This window comes from Eubalaena glacialis, chromosome 10 (genome assembly GCF_028564815.1).
Source record: "Eubalaena glacialis isolate mEubGla1 chromosome 10, mEubGla1.1.hap2.+ XY, whole genome shotgun sequence".
NCBI lineage: Eukaryota > Metazoa > Chordata > Mammalia > Artiodactyla > Balaenidae > Eubalaena > Eubalaena glacialis.
In genome coordinates this window covers 63,489,294-63,507,135 of record NC_083725.1, presented here as the reverse complement: position 1 = coordinate 63,507,135, position 17,842 = coordinate 63,489,294, and the positions used below count along the sequence as shown (strand labels likewise).

At 39.1% G+C, this 17,842-nt stretch overlaps 1 long non-coding RNA gene across 1 annotated transcript in view; it reads right to left on the bottom strand.

Annotated features, from left to right (window-relative positions):
• Positions 1–10,184: 10,184 nt before the first annotated feature.
• The window catches only part of LOC133098641 (uncharacterized), a 603,191-nt gene continuing 595,533 nt past the window's right edge, over positions 10,185–17,842 (bottom strand). Inside the window, exon 3 of the long non-coding RNA XR_009702224.1 lies at positions 10,185–10,241. This is a non-coding gene — a long non-coding RNA (uncharacterized LOC133098641). The remainder of the gene's footprint in view (positions 10,242–17,842) is intronic.

Below are 17,842 nucleotides of genomic sequence, written 5' to 3'. Positions count from 1 at the left end.
GGGCGCTGTAGGGCCACTGCAGGAGGAAAAGGCTTCTCTCCCTGATTGGTGTGCTTTTCTCCTTACTCTCTCCCAGGGCATGTGGTGGTCCACAGTGTGTGTGCAGGACCTCCAGTGGTGCTCACTCCCCATGGACTGTCAGTGGCATACTTGTGGGTGGCTTCTTAGCAAATTGACACCAGCACCCAAGCTGGCAATCCAGTGACTCTTGCAGGTGCCTCCTAGGCACCTTCCCCGTGAGTTTCAGAAGCAGCCTAGCAGGTGTCTTCCGGGAGCATTCATTTGGTGCCTCAGGAGGTAGCTTTCAGTGAGTCTCAGTGATACCTCAGTAGATAATTTCCTAGAGAATTTCATCAGCTCGCTAGTGTGTTCTTTCCTACATGAGAGCTGCGGTCTGTGGCACCTCATTGACCTTCTCTGCCACCAGTTTGTCAAATCACACACTTTCCAACAAGGTCTGAGTCTCTTGCTTAGGGTCCTCTTCCTTGGGTACTATTTCTCTGCCCCAGAGGTAGTGGCTGCTCCCTGTATCAGCTATTATTGTGTTCCTTAGAGGTCTCTTTTCCCCTTAGTAATTAATCCTCTGTTACTAATTAATAATTCTTTACATGAAACTTGCCCTTCAAATGCTGTGCGATCCCTGGACCCTGCCTGATACAGACTTCAAGACAAAGAGCTTTATCAAGGATAGAAAGACCCTTTGTAATGATAAAAGGACACTGATGAGAAGACATTTAAAATTGAGAGAATTAAAGAAATAAATAGGTAATTCCAATTATAGCTGGAGACTTTAACACCCTTCCCTCAGAAACTAGAGAAAAAGAAAAAGTAAAGACATAAATGTTCTGAACAGCACTGTCAACCACCTTGACCTAACTGATATCTGTACAACACTATACAACTACAAAATGCTATTTTTTTCAAGTGCACGTGTTCATCAAGATAGGTCATAATTGAAAAGGATCAAAATCACATAGAGCTGTTCTCTGACCTCAGTGGAATTAAATTGAGGTCAGTAACAACACAATATCTAGGAATATCTAAAATATTTGATAATTAATATACTTCTAAATAGTATATGGACCAAAGAAGAAATTAGGGAAATTAGAAAATATTTTGATCTGAATGCTAACAAAGATACAATATATCAAAAATTATAGGATGGAACTAAAGCTGTGTCTAGAGGGAACTGTTGATTTAAATGCTTGTATTTAAAAAAAAAGAAAGCTTAAAAAAAAAGCAATGACCTCTTATTTCACCTTAAGAAGCCACAAAAAGAATAGCAAAGTAAATTCAAAGTAAATAGACAAAAAATAAAAAATATAAAAATAAGTGTAGCAATCAAGGAAATAGAAGACTGGTAAGCAATAAAGAAAGTTAACAAAATCCAAAATCCATTCTTTGAAGAGCCTGAGAAACTTAGTAAAAGTCTAGCTAGATGGATTAAGGAAAAGGGAGAGAATGGAAATTACCAATATTAGGCATAAATGAGGGATAATTACTACAGATGCTGCAGACATTTAAAGGACATTCGAAGGATTATCCATAACTCAAGAATTCAACAAATTTCTTGAAAAATACAACTTAGCAAAACTGACTTGAGAAAAAACAGATCATTTGAATAGTCCTATATCTAATAAATTTGAATTCATTATCAAATACTCCCCCAGAGAAGATTCTAGACCCACAAGTTCTGACTGGTGAATCTTATCAGATACCAAAGGAAGAAATAATATCCTATCAGAAATGAAAGAAAGAAGTTAAGCCAGTTTTAGATAAATTATTTCAGAAAACAGAGAAGAAAAAACTTCCCACTTGTTTTATGAAGCCAGAATAACTATAGTACCAAAACTTGACAAAATATTTTAAAAAGTTAGACTAACCACTGTTGCATATAGATGCAAAAATACTGAATGAGAGATTAGCAAATTGAATCATGGAGGGCTGTTTTAACATTTAAAAATCAATTAATGTTATTTGCCATATTAATACAGTATAGGAGATAAACTACATAATCACTTTAACAGATGCAGAAAAAGAAATTTACAAATTTCAAAACCCACTCATGATAAAGAAAAATTCTTAGAAAACTAGGAATAGTTGAGAATTTCTGTAATCTGATGAAGCACTCCTACAGAAATCCTACAGCAAACTTCATACCTAATAGAGAGTAATAGAGAGACACTGGTAAGGAACAAGCCAAAAAAAAGGAAAGAAAGAAAAAAAGGAAGGAAGGAAGGAAGGGAGGGAGGAAGGAAGGAAGGAAGGAAGATGACTGCAGTAGAGTACAACTGATTGTATTTTCACATATATAATCATTTACATCGAAAATCCAAAGGAAACTACAATACATACATCAGCCCTAATAAATGTAGTTAATAAGATAGTAGGGTACCATATTAATAAACCTAAATTACTTGTAGTTATATATCCTTGTAGCTAATATGTAAAAGATTTCATTTAAAACAGTGTTTATAAAACATAAAGCATTTTGGAATAAATTTAACAAAATATGTGGAAAATCTCTATGCTGAAAACTATAAAACATTGCTGAGAAAAATTAAAGTAGATCTAAATAAGTGGAGGAATATACCATGTTCAGTTACTTAAGATGTAAACTCATCCTAAATTGATCTATAGATTCAACACAATCCCAGTCAAAATCCCAAGAGGATTATTTTTTTGGTAGACATTCACAAGCTGATTCTAAAATTTATATGGAAATGCAAAGATATCCAAAGCAATTTTGAAAGAACAAAGTTGGAGAGCTAACATTACCTCATTTCAAGACTTGCTCTAAAGCTACAGTATTCAAGATAATATGGTTTTGACATAGAGATCAAGAAATAGATCAATAGAACAGAATAGAGAGGTGGAAATAGACTCCCATTTATACTGTCATTTTATTTTTCGACAAAGACATCAACTCAATCCAATAGGGAAAAGACTTTTCCCCAAGTTTTAAAAATTTGTGGTAAAATACACAAAACATTTACTATCGTAAGCATTTTTAAGTGACAGTTAGTGGCATTAAGTACATTCATACTGTTGTGCAACTGTCACTACCATCCATCTCCAGAACTCTTTTCATCTTGCAAAATTTAAACTCAGTACCCATTAAATGTGAACTTCTTCCCTCTTCCCCCCAGTCCCTGGCAGCCACCATTCTACTTTCTGTCTTTATGGATTTGACTACTCTAAGTACCTCATATAAATGGAATCATAGGGTAATTTTTTTTTTTTTTGGACTGGCTTATATCACTTAGCATAATGTCCTCAAGGTTCATCCATGTTGTAGCATGTGTCAGAATTTCCTTCCTTGGGACTTCCCTGGTGGCACAGTGGTTAAGAATCCACCTGCAAATGCAGGGGACACGGGTTTGAGCCCTGGTCCAGGAAGATCCCACATGCTGTGGAGCAACTAAACCTGTGCACCACAACTACTGAGCCTGTTCTCTAGATCCCGTGAGCCACAATTACTGAGGCCTGCATGCCTAGAGCCCATGCTCCGCAACAAGAGAAGCCACCACAATGAGAAGCCCGCGCACCGCAACGAAGAGTAGCTCTCACTCGCCACAACTAGAGAAAGCCCGTGCCCATCAACAAAGACCCAACGCAGCCAAAAATAAATAAATAAATAAATAAATAAAAACAAATAAAGAAAAAGAATTCCCTTCCTTTTTGAGGCTGAATAATATTCCATGGTATGTATACCACATTTTGCTTATTCATTCATCTATTAATGGACACTTGCTTCTACATTTTAGATATTGTGAATAATGCCGCTATGAACCTAGGTATACAAATATCCCTTTAAGATCCTACTTTCAGGCTTCCCTGGTGGCGCAGTGGTTGAGAATCTGCCTGCTAATGCAGGGGACACGGGTTCGAGCCCTGGTCTGGGAAGATCCCACATGCCGCGGAGCAACTAGGCCCGTGAGCCACAACCACTGAGCCTGCGCGTCTGGAGCCTGTGCTCCACAACAAGAGAGGCCGCGATAGTGAGAGGCCCGCGCACCGCGATGAAGAGTGGCCCCCGCTTGCCACAACTAGAGAAAGCCCTGAAACAGAAACAAAGACCGAACACAGCCAAAAATAAATAAATTAAAAAAAAAAAAAAAGATCCTACTTTCAATTCTCTTGAGCATATATCAAGAAGTGCAATTGCTGAATTATATGGTAAACCTATTTTTAATTTTTTGAAGAATAGTCATACCATTTCCCCACAGTGCACTATTTTACATTCCCACCAATAGTGCACAAGGGTTCTAATTTCTCTACATCCTCACCAGTTAGTAGTCAGAAAGAAAATTTTTATTTTTATTTTTTAGTTGTACCCATGGCTAAGACTTATTATAGTGACATAGTAAAGGACACACAGCTGGATCATAAGGGAAAAGGCAGGCAGGCAGGCTCTGGAGGAATCCACGTGCAGGTTTCCTTATGTTCTCTCCCTTCCTTGAAGGGTCACACAGAGCACACCTCTCCCCCAGCATTGAATATGCAGCAACATATGTGCAATGTTTTTGCCTAGGGAAGACCATTAGAGACTCAGCACCCAAGATTTTTACTGGGAGCTGGTCACATAGGCACCAGAAAGGAAACATTTTTAACAAATGTGCTAGAAAAATTAGATGTCTGTAAAAAACAAAAAAACCCACTGTGACCCTCCATCCTTACTTCTCACGATATACAAAATTATTTCAAATGAATCATTTAACTCTCTCTGAGTAGCCACGTGCTTCTCTGCTAGGCAAGTGGGGTATCAGAGTAATGAAGCCACTCTAAGATTACACAAGTAAACGGCAGAGTCAGGCTCTGAAGCCCGATTTCTCCATCTCCCACACCTGCGCTGTTCATTGGTCAAGTTCCATCCTAGAGTTCTACCTAATCATCTTTTTCATCATTGAACCCCCAGGGACCAGCAGCTTCTGGTTCCCAGTAGACACCTTGTAAATATTTGTTGAAGAGATGACTGAATGGTCTCTAGGACAACCTGCTGCCCATCTGAGCAGCACCCCCATCACAATATGCAGCACACACCGAGTAGCCAACATCTTGCCTGGCTACCTCCTCTGTAAGGAGCTTGGATGTCAAGCTTCGTGCTTAGAGATTGTAGCCAATTTATGAGAAAGAGAGAGAGAGAGAAGATCACTATAGGCCTATACACCAGAACAGAAGTAAGTTTTACGTAGAGAGTTAGTGACATATGAATTTAAAGTAAAATAAATTTTAAATATTTGAGCTCAAAATCAACATCATTTTCCCTCTGATTCCATTTAGAGAAAATTTAAGATACTCAAGTTGCTTATCTTTAAAATTAAGAGGGGGCCATCAAATTCTATGTATGATGTATTGCAGTTAGTGGAGAAAGAGGGCTTGTAGGAGAATGGATGAGGCTGGAAGATGAAATAGAAAAAATGTGGAAGGGAGAGTAGGGGGAGGGAAAGCACATGTAGAGGGAAGGACCGTAAGGGAATATTCTGCTCATTAAACAATGCATGGAATCTGGCTCAGTTTTAAAGTATCTAAATGGCCAGGACTGTGTCCTGGTGAGTTTTTCCTCCCCTGTGGGTTGTGATCCGTGATGCCCCCCGGGGTGATCCTGGTTCCCAAGAGTATAATGTTCAGCTTTTGAAATCTAGCCTCAGAGTAGAGAAAAGCCTGTGTGTAGCTGTGTAGTGGAGCACATGACATCTCTCAAATTAACACTGCCAAGCACTCACGGAAACCCCAGAGGAAAATAGGGGCACCAGAGCCACTGTTATATTCACAACACACAGATTTCTGCCTCTGCAGCAGGGAAGCCCAGGGACACCCAGGGACCCTGACCTGGCTTCCTGCCTTCTCCGCTCTAGGTCTGCCTCTCCTGCCACCATCACTTTATCTCTTGCCCCTCAGGTCTGTCTGCAAGAGTCCATGTCACCTTCCCGATTGGGGTCTCCAAATCCCCATCTTTAGTTCCCTTGAGTAACTTGTACCCAGTTTCCTTTTCTCTTTCTGTCATGAAGAAAATGACTCTTCCACAGTCCTCAGTCACCTACATTTATGGACATACAGAGTTTACAGGCACTTGCTCAGAAGAAGCCTTTTATGATTTGATTGGGGTTCCTTATTCATTCATACAATTTATCAGTCAAACCTGGATACTTCTGCAAGCTAAACAGAGACCTGTTAATAGTTACACGGGGACAAGAGGCACACACAGGTTGTTTGGGGCTGGATGTATGGTTGCCCTAGTCATAGACTCACAGTGAATAGATACTCTAACCCCAAGCTGTCCTATTACAGTTTGTAATACAAATCATCACACAAACAGTAATCAACTTATTTTCTTCAAGAGAGAAAGATAGATAGAGGGAGAGAGTCATACACATAAAACTATATAGGAGGGTGAGAGGAAAAGGGAGGAAGAGAAAGAAGAGAGAGACATTGTAGGTAATTGTCTCTACAGGTATTGGAGTGAATGCTCACAGCATAGGTCTTTTTCTGTGTTTATACAGAAGAAATTTGTCCTTTGGGATGTTAAATGCTCTATTTCCTTAATTCTAAGAGGGACACTTTTTCGTATTTTAATGATTCTGAAATCTGAATGTGTATTACAAGGGAAGCCAGAAAGAACTTTTTCACTGCTCCTAGGAAGAGGAACAATTTGTGACAGAGTTGTCATTGCCTGTATGCGTATGAACTCAGCAGTGGGTAGAAGGTAGATCTGTTCCAACTGACATCTTGGGTGAGATATTTGCAGTGGTAGCACCCTATTTTGAATTTTACATTGAATTTTGATATATACTAATTGTTTCAAATGTCCCCAGAATGGTTGTACTCTGATGTCATATTATAACAAAAAGTTACAACATGCAGAGAATGATCTGCACTTTCCAGGCAGTGCAATTAAAGGCAGTGGAAATCACCAAACCTCTTCAAGTGATTCACAGAATTTTCAAATCTAATAGAGGTAGATGTTGACAAGTCATGTTTCAAGAAGACCTACCACTTAGGTGCCTGTTGTCTATCTCTCAGAGGCTAAGGCTGACTTTTAAGAGAAATCTCTAGAGATAATTAGTTCAATTAAGCAAAAAAAAAAGCTATGAATTTAACCATACAGCTGATGTAGATCAAAGAGTAGTCTCTTTCCATTTGCTGTGAAATCACACTGTCCTTTGCAAAGGTGTTAAAAAGGATGAAAGCTAGGCTTGCCCTGTGATGCAACACATGACTGCTCATGGCCAAAATATTCCAAAGAATCGCAAGTGTTAAGAAGATTCAGACTCACATTTTCACGATGACACTTAAAATAAATGGTGTGTATATGAGTAGATAAATTGATGTTGTTATTATGTTTTCTAAAGTTAATATGCACATAAATAACTGTGCACTCCCTGTATACCAATAACTACCCCCAAACACTGTACCTGAATTAACGGTCCATTTCCTAGTTGATTCTGTTTTAAAGTTAAAAAAAATATGATAGTTGCCACCTCCACACCTGCCTTAATCCTGGTCTCTGGAGACTCCCTTATCAAATGGTGAAACTCAAGTTGCCTACTCTGGTGGGAATCACTTAAAGACGCAAGAGTAGTAATTAGAACCCTATGTCTTCTAGAGCTGAGAGATATCTGACCAAGAACTGGGTTTATCTCTGAGATGAAAAATTTGTATTCCTGATATTGGTATACATTTTAAAGCTAGATACCAGTGGTTCAAGGTGTCTGAACTAAGAAAAATATACTGAGTATGTGATAGCAACACCACTGCAGAATAATTTAATTTTGATAGCATTCATGTTGCATCAGTACAAATTAAAAATTTTAGCCCAATTGAGTGGCTACTGGAACATTTAACATTAACAGTAAATGCCAGATGAGAAAAGATTTATTGGTCCTTAATCCCAAGTTAGTAAACTTCAGCCTTAAAGTGAAACAAAATATTCACTGACTGTGCTTTTTAGATGATTTCTCTTAGATTTTAAGAGTCTTGCATGGGAAAGTTAGAATCCACCAGAGCACTGAAAAACCTGAGGAAAAAGGCCTAAACACATCATCGAAAAGGGTAGTCATTCTTGTGGTACTATTATCTTTCTATTGTTTCATAAAATATTTACAGAAATATTTATGTTGAGATTATGGACAAATCATTCTATCCAACTTGCCCTAGAAGTAAAAACTGACTTCAGATGAGGTTAATGTACAATATTATTTCCCTGTTACATAAATATTTACACTAAAACATTTGATGCTCTGTCCTATATTAATGTTAGCAACTGAACTGGATTCAATAGTATTGTAGAGATGAAAATAATTCCCTACAGGTATGTTGAGGGACACACCAGAAAAGTTCCTTGCAATGGCATTTTGGGATTTTAAGATGCACACAATATGTTTTTCAAATGTAATTGAAATTCTGATTTTGTTTTTTATGATGTTAAAAAATGAAAAAGTTTCAAGTACGCCAATGTTTTCAACAATGTGCCAACAATCCAAAAGTGATTATATTGTACTTGGATGGGAAAATAGAAATGGAATTGGCTTAGAACCAAAAGTAAAAATAGTAAGGCATTTGTGATATGTGGTGATGGGAATGGAGGAAGGGATGGAGGAATATATGATCAGGTTGGTAGAAGGAATATAATGACTTTATTTTCTGAACCAAAAATCAAAACGCAAGGTCTAAGACTCCAAATATATCAGTGGGATCAAGGATAGAAAGTTATGGCTGCCCCAGAAAGTCCAAATATTGTTGCTTTAGGAGTGCATGAAGAAGTAGTGAAACATTGACAAAGTGTTAATACAGGGAAAGAAAACCACAAAAAGAACCAATTAGGGACTTCCCTGGTGGCGCAGTGGTTGCGAATCCGCCTGCCAATGCAGGGGACACGGGTTCGAGCCCTGGTCCTGGAAGATCCCACATGCCACGGAGCAACTAAGCCTGTGCTCCACAACTACTGAGCCTGCACTCTAGAGCCCGCGAGCCACAACTACTGAGCCCACGTACCACAGCTACTGAAGCCTGCGCACCTAGAACCCGTGCTCCGCTACAAGAGAAGCCACCGCAATGAGAAGCCTACGCACCGCAACGAAGAGTAGCCCCCGCTCTCCGCAACTAGAGAAAACCCGTGCACAGCAACGAAGACGCAATGCAGCCAAAAATAAATAAATAAAATTAAAAAAAAAAAAGAACCAATTATTGTAAAGTGAATTAGATTTTTCAAATCTGCTTCTGTTTTCCCCAAATTATTGCTAGTAGTACAGGCAAAATGTGTGGGTATAAAAAAATGTGTTATGTTAACTGTGCCTTCTGAGTACATTTATTATTCCCAATTCATGCGTCAAAAAAATATCTTGCGCAAAAAGCAAGAAACAACTTAGTCTCCAGAATGAACCCTTTTCTTTATAGAAACAAGACAAGCTTCTTATCACACACCTCTAGGTGCCTCCCAATAAACAAAACTGCAAATCAACCTCCCTCAAAAAAAAAAGAACAAAAAAAAGAACAAAAAACAAGAACAATATCCCAATCATTCAAAGACTATAAAACATGATCTGAAGAAGAGACCAAAATAGATAACATGTCTGGAAATATATTCTGCTCTTCCATGGGAATGTAGCTAATGTGAAGGTCAGAATTCTTTTCAAGCAGTTTTGAAATATTTCATTTTAATATCTACCCTTTGATTTTTCTCAATCTGGGGCAAACTCTGTATCTTGTCATCAACATTTCAACAACATATCAAACCAAAGCAGTTATGACAGCAAAGTTTCATTGTTGAACAGAAGATACACTTCCAGTGTGAATAAATGATCACTTGTTGAAGAAGACAAAAAAGGAGTGATTGTTTAATTTTTCAGATAAAAATTGTTTAATTTGTCATATTTTAACAGGATTCCTTTGAACATCAAATTTCTCTAGAGGATGTAAATTTTATATTTGCTTCACAAACATTTGGTTTATGCACAACTCTCCAGCAATGCACGAGTGGCCTAAAGAAAGTTTACCTCTAAAGGTGTATAGAATACCTATATGCCTAGCAGAGTATCCAAGCTACAAGCCTGGGAGGTTTGAGAATCATGAATACAAAAGGACTCAAGAATAAAAAGTACCATTCAAGTCAAGTTCTGACCACAACTTAGCTCATGACCAAAGGTGACCAATGGGAAATAAAGAACCATATAACTCACCAACACCACCGTTATCTGGGTAGAAGGACCCTGTGACAAATCCAAGCTCTATCAATGACAGTCCTGTAAAGAGAAAGAGGAAAGGAGTGTTATCACTTCTGTAGAAGTGGAGACATCTATGAACAAGGAATACAGTTGACCACATTTTGGTGGAGCCATATTGCAAGGCAGATTTGGGTACATGATGGGAAGGAAAGGGAGGCCGAATATTAGAACTGCCTTGCTGCTACTTCTTCAACCCAAACCCCATATGTCTACTGTACATCCCTCTGGCCCACATATTGAGGCCAGTTCCAACCCTCAGCAAGAAGTAACTAGCAAGGTTTTGATTAATACCGTCTTAATGTACCATTAAATGCACTCTTGCTGGTCTTTCTAAAATGCAGATATCATCAAGGTACTTCTCTGCTTAAAATAGCTTCCCACTTTGAGGGTCAGGGCAAAACTCCTCACCAGGATCTATAGGGTCCTTCAGGACCTGATTTTAGCCTCCTTGCCTTCCCAGCTTGCTGTCTCCTTCCCAGCCTTACTAACTCATTTGCATCTTTAGAAAGTCAAGCAATCACCCTCACCCATAGGCCTCTGAGTATGAGGACCCCTCTGCCTTGAAAAACATGCCTCCCCAGTTCCCATAAAACCTCTTACCAGCCTGACCTCATTCACGCTCAGAACTCATTCAGTTATCATCTCTGGAAAGCCTCTCCTGACCACCCAAAGCTGATTCAAGGGCACACTTACCATTGTTCCTACACCACCTTATTTCTAATTCTACCTTAGCATTTAACAGCTTAGATTGTGATGATTTATCAAAGAATCTGGTCTTTATTGTTTTGTATTGTTATATATCTTACTTATTGTCATACTGTCAGTACCTAGCAGAGTTCCTGGCATATAATAAGTGATCAATATGTGTCTGATGCATAACTATACAGACTGAATGAATAAACATATGACAAGCAAATAATTTAGTCACTATTTATCAAGTACTTATATACCAGGTACTGAGCTAAATTCATTACATATATTCACTCTTTGTTCTTGCCTAGATTCTGTCTTCAAATGGTACAAATGATTTGTCTTGATTCTCTAAACCTATTCTATTCTCAAGACTGTTTGTTATTCAGCCTTCTAGCTTGGGTTCCTGGCTTAACTACCAAATCTGGAGTTTGCCTGAGGAGACCTGTCTTAGTGGACTTTCTTGAACTTGACTCTTACGATCTGCCAGAACTCTTATTAGTTTTGAATGAGGCTTTCTGTTCTTTTCTTACGATAAGAGCTTTGAAGCTATTAAAGGCCAATAGGCTATTTGGTTTAGGTAGGCCATTTGGTTTAGTTTAAGAGGTTGACAAACTATAGCCCATGGGGTAAATCCAGCTCACTGCCTCTTTTGATAAATAAGGTTTTATTGGCTCACAGCCATACCCATTTGTTTACACATTGCCTATGGCTGAGTTTGTGCTACAACAGCAGAGTTGAGTAGTTGGAACAGAGACCATATGACCTCCAAAGTCTAAAATATTTACTATCTGGCCCTTTACATGAAAAGTCTATCACCTCCTGATCTAGAATATCTTCTCATCTAACGATGGCACCTCCCTCTACAACCTTCCTGACACATAGTTATTCAGTCTTTTCACTGAAGAGAAGTTTTTAACTTGTTTAATTATTTATTGGAAGATCTAACACAGAAAGATCTCTCTTATGTTAAATTGAATCTCTATGCTACAAAAGCAAAGAACAAGACAAGAAGGAAAATCCAAAATGTTAACTTTCTTTGGTCACTGGTATATTTGAATTATACACTTAAAAAAAAAAAGTTTTAATTTTTCTAGACTTTTTAATGTTTTTCTTTAGCTATACGTGAAAAAAAATGAAACATGTAAAGACTTTTACCCATTTGTCCTAGGTCTATCTACTCATTTGAGCTCTTTATGGAGGTTATAGACTCTTTTTCATGAATTTCTCTGTAAAGTGAGATGGTAACAATATAAGGGTGAACAGAAACTCTGGTCGTACAAATAAAACTACCAGGGGAAGCAGATAGCTTCTAGATTGCGTTGGTGGCTTTAGTAGGTCTAGAATAGGAAGACCATGAGGTTAAACAGGTCATTGAGAGTTACCCTATGAAAAGAGAGTCATGTGAGTTCTTCTCCTTGGACTTCCTGCCTTTAGTCTGCTTTTCCCAGAGTTCTTGAGACCACCAAGCCTCACGGCTGGCTGCAAGGAACTTTAAAGTTCCTTGGTTCTCCCTTAATCTCCCCTATCCAGTCCTTCAGACTCTTCTGCATCTCCGTCTCTGCAGACTCATACCACACATCTCTAACAATGGGCACCTACTTTCTCCAGAGGTAACACATTCTGCTCCCGAGTTATAAAAAACATTCTTTGACATCTCATGTTAAGATTGATCCTCTAGCATCTTCCATTCATTGGCCCTAACTCTTTCCATGTGACCCTACACACCAGTCTACTCCCTTTCTTCATGGCAGCCCTTGAGAAGTTTGAATCCCTGAGTTTCTTCTTCTTCCAGTTGGACATCCTCAGTTCCTCTAGATTTTCCTTGTGTGATGCTATTTCTGGTTCCTTCACCATCCTTTGTGCCTTCTCTGAATATACTCCAGTTGGTTCCTATTTCCAGTGTGGTTTGCCCCAAGACAAGAGTGGCACTATCTCCTTCCTACTTTCAGATACTGCGTTTTACTGAGTCAAATGTTACATTACGCCTGATGTCATGCCCTTGCTTACAGCCTTTCAATGCATGGTTACGTATACGTTCCAGGTTTTTACATGGTTCTCACATCATAATTTTAGATCACGTTACCATATTCTCTCTCGGAAAGACCATCCATTTATGTGGTCATTGTTCTGATATTGGATGCTTAGGTTATTTCTATATTTCTTCTATTATAGATAATACCACAGAAAGATTACTTTTCCCCCCTATAACTCTTTCTCATTCTTAGAACTATTTTAAAGATTTTCTTCCCAGATAATTATTCTTCATCAATAAATAATTTTTGGTTGAAAAATTATAAGATAATAGAATATAAGCACATTTTATAGATCACTGAATCCAATCTCTCATTATAAGTAAAGTCACTTGACTGGGAACAAATAGCAACTGAGCAGGAGAACTCATGCACCAGACTTCAATCCAAAGGATGTTTTCATGACTTTCCTTTTCTACCCACCCCCTACCAGAACTACTATCTCTGTCCATTTAATGAGGCACATAAAGTCCAGGTGAGTAATGTGTATACGTTCCAAATAAACACAGTGATTAAAACATAACAGAAAATAAAACAAATTAAGAACCTCTACAAAACAAAAAAATATCCCCCAAGTAGATATATTTTAAAAATATTTCCATTTCAATGATTTAGGTTACTAGAGGAAATAATCAAGGGGGTGTGGATTTTTAGAATATGAAGATTTCTATATAGAGAATAGTCTTCAATTATTTAAAGCTTGTGGAATTGCTCAGCTTTTCAAGCTTGCCTATATGAGAAAGGCTCTTCCATTGCAAACACATATATTTTAAAATATGCACAACTTCTTGGATTATGTGCAGGATTTGCCTCAAAATCTTTAAAAAGATTTCTCCAAGCACTAGTACCACTTTCAAAATCCTAGACACTGAAAATGCTTATCTATCCCTCACTGGAGCAAGACTGGCAGAGAATATCCTCCCGTGTTATCTCTGATATGTTAACCTGGGAAATATTTCCCCTCATTTCCTTCCCTTCATTTCTTACTCTTCTTTTTGTACCAGTCTGGGTGTGTAATGAATAATACTTTCCCCTTGAAGTTTCTGCATCATGTAACTGGTAGATCTCCCATTTCCACTGAGTTCCAGGCACCATGTTTGGCACTAAGAATACCGCTATGAACATGGGTGTGGTCCCCACCCTCATGGTAGTTACTGCAAACTCCCCTTGGCAGTTTCTGCAAATGATCACTATGATCTTTAAGTCTCTGATTCTGGCTTCACCTTCCTCATTGTCAGCAGACTGCAGAAAAAAAGGATAATTTGATGCGGGGGAAGTACCAGACTTATTTCAGCATCTGGTCAGTTTACAATGATCTCTCTTTAAGCCCACTCCTACTTCCATAGGGTAGACCCACAGAGGCCACTCTGAATAAGAATACAACCTCCCTGGCGACAGTTGCTTGGACCAAGCACTGCCGTCTTGCTACTCAGAGTTCTTTCTCCAGCAGTCTGGAAGGTGGACCAAGACAATTAGATTTTTTTAGGTCGCTGTATTGTAATATATACATTTAGAAGCTGGAAATGACCACGTCTTTTCCCATGTGTACAAGAGACCAGAGAAAGCCAGTCGTTGGGAGAGAAGAATAAAGTGGCCATGTAGAGAGGGGCAGAGATGAGAGATGGAGAAAGTCCAGGCAGCGTTCTGAGCTTCACCTCCAATCCTGACCTTGTTTTTCACGAGAGAATTTTTTTCTTATAATAAGTCCCACTCTTTTGCTTAAGCTACCTCAGGCTGCTTTCTGTAATCTAAAATCAAGTGGCCAAACTAATATGCTGGGGGTGGGAAGGTGGAGAAGGAGACTAGGGGTGTCCCCTCAACAAATCCAAGTGTAATGGTTTCACAGCGAGGGTGACTAGAGTTACTGTGTGAAAGAAGGGGAAGTTATATGCCCAAACTTGATGTAAGTTAAAAGGAAACCTGAAAATGAGAGGTAATAAAAAATCAGGGCTGTCAGAATTTGAGAGTTGGACAGAGTCTTCTTAATCAGAGAAAGAGAAAGAGCCTTGGAGATGTAGATTTAAAAAAAAAAATAGAGGTGAGTTTTAGGTATAATTCAAGATACTGGCTTGTACACTGGTCTTGCATTCAAAGTAATGAGACTGATTGCTTTAACAGGAAGGCCAGAATTTAAACATAAAAATCATCCCCGACTCATTAAAATCGTCACCTAAAAAGGTGGGATTCTTATTCCTGTAAAGCTGTGTAAAACAATTCCAGAGAGCTGGTTGTTTAGATCCCATGGTACACAATTAAAGAGCGCTTTAGACAGACCCCAGCTGGCTACACAATTACCAGCTGTGTGACATCAGGAAAGTCACAGAACCTCTGTAGGCCTTAAGTTCTTTCATCTGAAAAATAGAATGATGTATATGCAACTTAGAGGATTTCAGTGAGAATAAATGACATACAGTAAGTAGCAAAAGGCCTGGTGTAATATCTGCCACTTAATATATGTTTGCTCTCTTTCTTTTTGGCTTGTGACGATACACTTATGTTTTTGGTCAAGCCAAAAGGTGTTTGGAAGAAAGACTAGTAAATACAAACAAGGTGAGAAATAGTGTTTAAAACAAGGTGAGATTGTCTAACAGATATTTATTTAGCATCTACTGCTTGCTGGACTCAGTGCCAAACTATTAAGTAATAAAACCTATTAACTTCTCTCATATTAACTTTACTGAGCATAAACTTTGATTTTCTTAATCTTAATTGACATTCCAAATGAGGACAAATCATTCAGTAGAGCACAACTATTTCACAAAAACTGGAGCCCATGACTTCTTATTCCCGCGTTGCGTTTCCTGAAATGGCGAACCAAATGAATAAACAGTTTCTCGCCTAGCACACAGTGTCATGATGGTCTGGCTTCCTGTTGGAAGGCCTGGATGGACTATAATCTTCGTAAGATAAGCTTACTGATCTTTTCTGCCTGATTAAATTCCCAATTCTGAGAGCGCTGCCTGATACACAATAGGTAATGTAGGAAGGAAGGAAAAATAAGAGAAGGATGGAATGAAGGAGGAAAACAAGGAAGGAAGAAAGGAATTTTATACCTATAAAATAAGGGAGTATGGACTTTAATAAACTTTAGGGTCTTTCTACCATGACTACTTTAAGATTTTGTAAGTCTATTTCTAGAAGACATATAGTAGCAGAGGACTGCTTAGACTTCTACCCTGATGCCCCTACCAGGAAAATGACACAGAGAGTCTTGTGCTTTTTATAACTTATCAGGAAAGAGTCAAAACATTTTCTCCAGGAAGCAAAATTCACAGAGAAGCCCTAGTTGTGAGTTGTGAGTTGGAGCAGAAAGGACAAGAAATCATCCGTAGAGGTCCAACTCTACTGACTGAAGTGTACAGATACAACCCCAGGATGGGAATAAAGTCCTAGGAGGGCAAAGCCCACGGGTAGCACAGTGCTCAGGGCAAAGGCACCATCCAACTACCCCTAAATGTGAGTGAGCACACTCACTTCTTGGGCAGATCTAATTTTGGGGTGAATAGGAGAGAGATTAGTGATATAAGTTCCAGGATGCAACTTTGCCACTGAGTCTGTGGGTGACAGTCTGATTCATTTATATATGTACATTCAATTAATAATTCAACTAATGGTTACTGATCAGGAAGGCCAAGTTATATGAAAGTGCTTGGGAAGAACCATCAACCTAGTCTGAGACTTTAAGGAGGTAACGTTCGATGTTAGGAGGTAGCATTTCAGATGAGAGAATGGATGAGTATGAGCTGGTTAGCTGAAGAGTAGGAGGAAGGATATTCCAAATAGAGGAGACGACATACACAGATCTCTGGCCATTACAGGGAACCTGGTATATTTGGGGGAGTTACAAGGAGTTCAGTATGGCTGTGGCATGAGCAAAGAGGGGAAAGGCAAGTGGTGGGGCTGGTGTCTCGAAGGGGCCAGGTCGTGAAGTGTTTTGTTTACCATGCTAATGGGGGCGTAATTTTTTTTGGAAAGCAGTGGGAACCATTGAAGGGAGCCTGGAGACCAGTTAGAGGGCTGTGGAAACAGTCAAGTGAGAGATGATGGAGGCTTGAATTCTACAGTAATGGCTGTGGAATAGACAGAAATGGACAGATTAAGAGATAATTAGGAGGTAAGAATTTTAAGTCTATCTTTGGTTTACAGATGGTTCAGGTCATGTTTTCTCTGTGGTTTGGATCACTCATTACAGGCCTGGGTGTAGACTAAGCGCTTAACAGAAGAGTCATCATCATGACATGGGTGCAAATATATTGTCATTGCTTTTGAATGTTGGCCAGGGTCAGGCCTTTAACTCTGCTGTGATATTAGCCAGATACCACATGTAGCCCGGGGTATATTTTTTTATTTTTTAACTTGTCAACACCCAAGGTCAGGGACTCTGTCTGCTTCACTTCCTTGAAGCTATAAAACCACAGCACAACTAATGTAACACAATAGACCAAAGACCGACCTCAGTTTTCCCATTGATCTGAAGGCCCTGAGGTCAGCTCTTCTCAGGGATCAGGCTTTCACAGAGTGGGGGACCTCTGCTCTTTGGTACCACCCCTGCCACATGCATGCCACAGTTAAATGTGCAATTTTAAGAGAAATGAAATGGAGTTCAGAAAGTGGTTGCTGAAGCTCTGGGTATTCGATCCTGATACTTGGGTGTCTGTGGGTAGTAGAGATGCACAGTCCTAGATTCCAGGGCAGTCAAGGTGATCTTGCAGCCTCAGGGATTTGGATGACTGCCCTTGTCCCAGCTCCTCAAGTTACGAGTACATACATTAATTGTTTTGTCTGTTGTCTATTCCCTCCTACTCCCAGTAGAATGTAAGCTCAATGTGGGGAGGGATTTTTCTTTTTGGTCTGTTTTCATACTGTACCCCCAATGCTTATAACAGTACCTGGCAC